Genomic DNA, 8,462 nt, shown 5'->3' on the forward strand with positions numbered 1-8,462 from the left:
AATAAGAAATCAAACACAATCTTGAAGTGAAGGTAACATGTGGTGAAATTAAAAATGCAACAGAAGGCATCAGTGGCAGCACAGATCAAACAGCAGCGGGGAATTAGTGAGTTTGAAGACAGGCTATTTGAAAGTACACATTCGCAGAAGGAGAAACAAGGTTAGCAGGGATTAGAAAGCTTGTGGGAGCTTTGGAGCAGTAAAACAAAACAAGAATAAAAACAAATGTTTGGGCTATCATGCAAGAGGGACTTTATAATTCCAAGGGGTTGAAAGTTCATGGTAATAGAACATTATGGAAACATTGAAATGGGTTTCAGGATTTAAAAAAGAAAAAAAGGAGAAAAATCACTGGCACCTTAAAATCTAACTCCAAAAGGCAGAAGATGTGACCAAAAGACAAAAACTCAGCTGCTGGACAGAATTATTTCCAGCAGCTCCATCCGCGTTTGGTACCCAGGGCATGTGGTGGCATCATCTGCGCTCCACCAGTCTTTGTTAACCTCAATGTTGCGGCCCCTGCATGTCTGCTGGTTCTCTTGGGTCAGCTCTTTTGGCTTTTCTTAGCGATTATTCTACATTCCTGGCAAGACCAACACCCTGGGGTCTCCACTGTGGCTTATGTTTCACCCTCAGTGCTTCACAGCTGGCCTCTTCAGGTCTCCTTGCAGGGAATCTAATCTTGCCATGCAGCATCTGGCCTCACCCGCTCTACTCTGGGACCTTGCTGTAAGTCTCAATGATTCCACTGTGGCTGCATTCTGCGCGCCAGCAAGACCAGAACCACAGGGACAGTTCCTGCCGCCAGCTGGAGATGTAGCATGGTCCTCTCTCAGCACAGCTGCAGTGGTCTCTGACTCCCTGCGGGCCTGAACATAGAGAAACATTTCCCAGGGCTGTTCTGTTGGAGCAGTGGACCCAGCTTGAACCACTCTCCATGCAGTCTCTTTATTCTTTTAAACACACATGTTCCCTTCTTAAATGAAAGATTTTCTTTTTTTTTCCAAACAAGATTGGGTCTGTTGGGTAGAATCTTTTTCTCAAGGCACCTTCCCTGTTTTCCAAGCTTCTAATGATCCCTCTAACAATCACAGCCACTTTGCCTGCCCTCACTTTGTCTGCACTTTAAAACACATTCATGACTTTTCCTTAACACACTAGACATTTTTCATATTCTTCTGCTCTGCTCTGTATTCTCACAGTATAAACTTGGTTTAACGCAGTGAGCAAGAACCTCGTGACAACCTTAATGTTATCCTGTCTTGAAATTTCATCATTATTTTTAATTTACCCTCTCAAATTTTCATGAGAAATTTGCATACCATTCACGTTATTTGCCTGAATATACATTTATGGCCCCAGCCTCGTTCCAGATGGAATCCTTGCTACTCTCTGAACCTGCATCATCAGCCTCTGCTGCCTGTACTTTCTATGGCATCCTGTTCTTTAGGACTACAGCAGAATGGTCATTAAACTCTCCATACAGCATTCTGGGCTTTCTTGATCCTGATGTTCCAAACTCATATACATTCTTCCAACAGACCAGTTCCAAAGGTCTCCAAATCACAGATTTATCAGGGCAACAACCTCAGGGTGGTTCTAATTGTTTCTCAGACACTGTTGTGAGCAAATACCAAATAGAAGCAAGTTAAAGTAGGAATCATTTATTTCACATTCTTACTTTGGGATGGTGTACAGGCCATGGTGCTCATGAAGGTCAGAGGACAATTTGGAGGAGTCGGGTTTTTCCTACCCTGTGGACCTGCCTGAGGGTAAAACTTGGGTCATCAGGCTTTGCAGCACATGCCTCTCCCCACTGAACCATCTTATTGGCTCGGTTTGTTTCTGTCCCTTCCTAATGATGTTAAGTTTCTGTACTTCCAACTTTTTGTTATTGTTGTTTTGTTTAGTGATAAAGGAGATCTGGCTGTGACATCTGTCACTTCATTGTATGCAAGGGTTAATTCAGGTGCTCTGGATGGCTAGATGGGGGTGTCCCCTTCCTCTGTCCCAAACCTGTGTGCTCCATCCATTGAAGAAGATAAGCTTTCCCTATAGAGGAGGACAGGTCTTTTGAAAAAGGTGTGTTAATATTAGTATATACAAACTTTGCTAGAATCTCCAAGCGAACTCTCAAAAGCTGTTGCTTATGTGATCCTCATGATATCCACAAAGCAAACATTTGTAGTATGTAAACAAAAGTCAAGGAGCAAGGAATCAAAATATACTACTAAAGTAATTTACTTAACTGCCAGGGAACATTATGAGAGACAGGGGGAGGAGAAGGGATAGTGGAAGTGGAAGAGAGGGAAGGAGGGAAGGAGAAAGGGAGACAGAGGGAGGGAGATTCCTGTAACACCTTTACTACGAATAATCACTTTGAATGTAAAAGAACTAAAATTGCCAATTAAAAGACAGTTACTGAGCAGATTAAAAAAAAGATCCAACCATAAGTTGCTCATAAAAGCTGAGTTTACCTTCTAGGACACATTCCTTCTAGACAGAATTTAAAAAGAAGCAGAAACAGCCATGTTAATTCAAGATAAAAGAGATTTTAAAGCCAAAGGATAAAGAGTAATGAGGAAGTACAGTAGTCAATGACAAAGGCATCAGTTTAGTGGGAACTAAATTCTAAATACATATGCACCAAAGGGTGACAGTACACAAATTCACAGAGCAAGCATTCCTAGACTGGATAGACATGAACAATGTTTGAAGACTTTAACTTGTCACTTTTGGCAGAGAATACAAATGACCCAGACAGAATATTAACAGAGAAACACTGGAGTTAAAGTTCACCATGGAGCAAATAGAACTAACAGACATCTACGGGGCATTGGAGAAAAACCAACATTTTCAACAAATAGTGTGAGAAAAACTGTACATTCTTATGTAAAAGAAAATGACAGTGGATCCCTATATCTTACCATTTACAACGATACCCAAATAAACTCCAAATGTGGCAAGATTTACATGTAAGTCCTGAAACTATGGAAACACTGAAGGAAAATATGAAGAGAATCATTCTGGACACTGGAATGGGAAAAAATTCTTTGGACAAGGCTTTAAAAACATAACAAAAGCAAAATAGACAACTAGGATTATAAGAAACAGAGAGCCACCTGCACTGAATTGGAAATATTGTAGTGAAGAGAACTCATACATTGGGACCAAATGTTTGTTGACTGTGTAACGAGGGGTCTGTATCCAGTATATACACTCAAAAGTACCCCCAAAATTAACTTTATTAAAATATGCAATAAATGTAAACAGACATTTATCAAAAGAAGACATACAAATAGCCCACAGGTATTTGGGAAAAATACAGTATAATCACCAGGGAAATACAAATAAAAAAACAGTTATTGCCTCATCAAGGAGAAAGGAAAACTTTCGCATACTGAGGGTAGAAACAGAAACAGCACAGCCATGATAGAAAACAATTTGGAAGTTTTTAAGAAAATTAAAAAATTAAAAAAAGAAAATCTTGATTCATCAGTACTACTACTGGGCACATATCACCCCAAAATGAGATCAATATGCCAAAGAAATACCAGCACCTCTGTGTTCATTGCACTACTGTTGACAACAGACAACAGATGACAACAACCTAGGTGTCTATCAAGTGATGAACAGACCAAGAGAATGTGGTAAATGAATGCCATGTAATACTACTCAGCCTAAAAAGCAATGAAATCCTGTCATTTGTGGTCACGTGAATGGAACTAGAGAGCCTTAGATTAACCAAAGTCAGTCATGAACAAAAACACAGGGGGCTCATGCTCTTTCTCGTGTGACATCTAAAATAGCTGATATCATAAAAGTAGAATGACAAGGACCAGAGACTGAGGAGAAAGAAGGGGAGGAGTGGGGAAAAAAACTGAACAAGGTTCTATGATACAGCTAACAAGAGGCTCTCGAGGTATTACCATACAGCCTGGCAACTTTAGATAAGAATCACATACCTCAAATTTCCAAAAGCTGGAGGGTGGCATTTTGAAAATTTTTACCATTACAGAATGAAGAATGTTTGAGGACAAGGCTCCGTTTGTTTCGGTTTAAACATTGTGCAATATATACAATGTGTCAAAGAAAAAGAAACCATGACTGGATGGCTGGGCTCTTCCCAGAGTTTCTACTGTAAATGCTCTGATGGTCTTGGACATGGTCTGTGTAAAACATCACGAGATGATTCTTATTTCAGGTAGCAAACTTGAGAACCGCTGTTCTGGATGACAGGTGACAGAACATTGGTAACAAAACATCCCACCAGTAGGCATGTCTAACAGTTCAATATTCTCCCTCAGAGCCCACACCTGACTCTGGAATTTTTCTCCATACATTATTGTAATTAACTGGAACTTAAGTGCAAAATAAATCCCCTTGTCATGACTGTGCTAGATGGGCTTGTGCTAAACTAGGACCCAAACGCCATATTTTAATGTTTTAACACCCCAAAGCGACTCATTTAATGTCGTGAGTCCTCGTAGTTTGGCATTTTTCTTCAGTGATGCTGGAGAAAAAGAGCATGGGAGACAAACTGATGGTGACGTGGAAAAGAGGAGAGGTGAGTGAATGTTAAATATAGTAGAGACAAGTTATGCTTGGTTATTATGCATGGCTGATACTCCATTGCATTTCAAAATGCCACTCTGAGATAACAAGAAATAATCCTAATTGTTTTTATTTCATTGCAGGCTTCTTTAGGATAGCTGTTTTATGCTGGGTTCTAAGGCTACAATGTTTATCAAGTAGGCAAAAAGAAAGAACAGGAATCAATGCCACATTTTAGATAGGATTATTTTCAAGTGAAAAGTCAACAAAATAATCCCATGGATACAAATGTCTAGTATTTAGTTACTCAAATGTAAAACAGCAATGTCCCTTGAGGTAAATATAGAAGAAATAAATGTATTCTATAGGAACCTTCAGAAACTATTTTCCTCGAATATGATGGTTGAACAGAAACAAATATGACAAAACATTGATCACTTCTTAGGCTATTCATAAATGTAGGCAATCGTGTGTGTGTGTGTGTGTGTGTGTGTGTGTGTGTGTGTGTGAAATAGTTTGTGAAACAAAACAGTAATTCAGATAAGGAAAGATGTGTCAGTCAGTCAATAGTTATCTGGAAATTATAATGAAAATCAAAGGCATCAGGTGGGTAAAAGTTTGAAAAGATGGAAATACCAAACTTGCAGAGGATTGGAATAAGATGATGCGATTTTAACGGCAATGGCTCCAATAAGCTCATATGTTTGAATGCTTGATCCCTAATTGGTGGAACTGTTTTGGGAAGGATTAGGTGTTAGAAGAGGTATTAAAGCTGTTGCTGTCATTAAGAAGGGGCACCAAGAAGGACAGACAATGCCCATGCTTGCTGATAATATTGAGGGAGGGGAAAAGCAAAGTGACAAGGAGAAATATAGCATCTATTTCAGAACTCTTAAAGTGGACTTGGGAGCCCTTTTTAGCCCAGGTCTCAGGCACATCCACAGCTGTGAACTGACCTCATGACATACCCACGTAGACACATGTCCCTCTGTGTCTGTCAGAAACAGCCTTGCAACTGAAATTCACTAACCTTTGCACCCTTTCCCCTAAACTGGCCAGAGACACAGAATGTTCCCCACTCTCCTTCGTTGCAAACTGTTAATTGGAGACGAGATGCACAAGTGAGACAATGCCCCAACAAACAGGTTAAGCACTGAGCACGTCCTTAAGGCTGCTTGAATTCGGTGTTTCTAGATAGAAATCCTATTAATTTCCAAATAAACCTAATTCTTTTGGTCTTATACAGTTTGATTTCAGCTCTGACCACAGTTTAATGAGCTAGATAGTAATCAAACAAACAGTATTGAAATTATGTATTATAGAGTTTATTGAAATCTCTGGATCATGGTGTATTTCACAATAAAAGTTTTCTAACTCTCCATTGTAAGAAACTTTTTTTTATTATTTGTTTTGCATGCATGGAGATTCTGGAAGAGAGAGAATATAATTGTCCCGTTGATTGTTTATCCTGACCCATCAGAACTGTTTGGAGTTGACAAGTGCTGTTCTTCAAAGACTGGTGGAGGGAGCTGGAGGTGAAGAAGACTGAGGCTAGACACAATTCACTTGCTGAACACTGTCAAAACCAACAGAGAGAAAATGCCAAGATCAAAGGTGCTCACTGGAGAACCACAGTCAAATCTCTACCAAACCCCGACTCCGAGGCTAGAAACATAATTGATGTGCAGATGGCCAACAAGAGCACAGGTTAAGATTCTTCCCACATTGTCCTAACTCAGCCTATCCTCCCTACTCAAATAATGTGTGACAGGGTAAAAGTGGTCGACCTGTCCCTTCTTCATCCATAGAGTCAGACTTCAGCCTTTCATCGTGGTCACTTCTCTGTTGAGTTTTTCTACAGCAATGAAAGAAACAGGAAGGAACTGAGATTTGGTGAAGCATGCTGAGATGCAATGCTCCTGCCTGCTGGGAGATGGAGTAGAAGCCATGCTTGTCATCCATGGATCGGCTCATCTTGCACAAAGAAGCCAATACAGTCCATTAAAGGGTGGAGAGATGGCTCAGCTGTAAGAGCATGGTTCTTGGAAAGGACTGGAGTTCAGTTCCCATGAGGCAGCTCACAACTAACTCACTCCAGTTCCAGGGATCCAGTGATGCTCTTTTTTTTCTCTCTCTCTCACTTGCTCAGATATACATGCATATAAAAATGTGCACTAAATAAAAGGATAGTTTTGCCTTTCTGTGCAGCCCAAGGACGGGTCTATACTGTGTTGTTCTTGATTCCTGCCGTAACTTAAAGAGAAAGTTACACAATGTCTGGAGCCCTTAGTGTCCTGGAGATAAAGGAAGAGGGGGCTGTCCTCAAATTCCTTGCCACAGGGACCCACTTAGATGGCACCAACCTTGACTTTCAGATGAAGAAATACATCTACAAAGGGAAGAATGATGGAATCTACATCATAAAGAGGATCTGGGAGAAGCTGTTGGCTTGCTGCTCGGGCTATTGTTGCCACTGAGAACCCTGTTGATGTCAGCGTCATCTTCTCCAGGAACACTGGCCACAGAGCTGTGCTGAAGTTTGCTGCTGCTGCCACTGGAGCCACTCCAATTACTGGTCGCTTCACACCTGGGACCTTCACTAACCAAATCCAAGCAGCTTTCAGAGAGTCACGGCTTCTAGTGGTGACTGATCCCAGGGCTGACCATCAGCCCCTCACAGAGGCCTGTTACATCCACCTGCCCACCATCGCTCTGTGTGACCCAGATTCTCCTCTTAGCTATGTGGACATTGCCATCCCATGCAACAACAAGGGAGCTCATTAAGTGGGTCTGACTGGTGGCCCGGGAAGTACTGCGCATGTGTGGTACTATCTCCCCTGAGCACCCGTGGGAGGTCATACCTGATCTTTACTTGTACAGAGACCCAGAGGAGATTGAGAAGGAGGAGCAGGCTGCTGCTGAGAAGGCCGTGACCAAGGAGGAATTCTAGGACGGCGCCAGCTCCTGAGTTCACTGCCGCTCAGCCCGAGGTGGCAGACTGGTCTAAGGGTGAGCAGGTGCCCTCTGTACCCATCCATCAGTTCCCTACTGATGACTGGAGTGCCCAGCCAGCCACTGAGGACTGGTCAGCAGCTCCCACAGGGCAGGCCACTGTGTGGGTTGGAGCCACCGCTGAATGGTCCTGAGCTCCTCTGCAGACGCCTGTGCAAAGGAGAAAAAGGTGGAAGGACAAAAAAATTCCTAAAAGCTGGAAAAAAAATGAATGTTTATGTAGCCACACCCTTCTCCATATCACCTTGATAGTGAACCACTCTGAACCTAGAGTGGCTCGGGAGTCACATTTATCACAAAAGACTCAATATATATATATATATATATATATATATATATATATATTTGTTGTGGAGTCTGCATCTATTCTTTTAGAGGGTGGAGCAATTAATAAACATTAACTCGTTAACATTAATAGAAACGGAATCCTACTACACCGCAATCCAGAGTTACCGTTGTACTGGCTTCGGACACCAACCACCTACTTTGCTTTTCCGTAAAGCCCCCGCTATTGATGGCTTCTGGACCGTCTTTGGCATCCACAGTCCCCATCTGATCTCATTATTTCGGATCCATGCACCCTGGCGGGTGCTGTGTCTTCTGTCTTTTGGTCCTCCCATCATATAAACGGGATTGTTTTATGGCTTTTCTCCAGAGCTTGGGGTTTTTGTCCTGGCTTGGTTTGTGCTTCATGTTTAAGTATGGAAACCCAAGCCCAGGGTGAAGGTCTCCAGCTCCCAGGGGGCCCTTAAAGGGGTGACCTCCTTCTGTGGGGGATACCATTTGTCCCTGCGGCTTCTCTGGGAGGCCCCCGGAGCTAAACATTCCAAGTTGGCCCAAGCACTTGGCAGACAAGCCCCCTGATTGTTGCTGGAGACCCCAGGTCAGTTTGGGGC

At 42.2% G+C, this 8,462-nt stretch overlaps 1 pseudogene; it reads left to right on the plus strand.

Moving 5' to 3' along the window:
* Positions 1-6,827: 6,827 nt before the first annotated feature.
* On the plus strand, positions 6,828-7,741 carry LOC110540882 (small ribosomal subunit protein uS2-like; annotated as a pseudogene).
* The last annotated feature ends 721 nt before the right edge of the window (positions 7,742-8,462 follow it).

The sequence above is a fragment of the Meriones unguiculatus genome, chromosome 1 (assembly GCF_030254825.1).
Source record: "Meriones unguiculatus strain TT.TT164.6M chromosome 1, Bangor_MerUng_6.1, whole genome shotgun sequence".
Lineage (NCBI taxonomy): Eukaryota > Metazoa > Chordata > Mammalia > Rodentia > Muridae > Meriones > Meriones unguiculatus.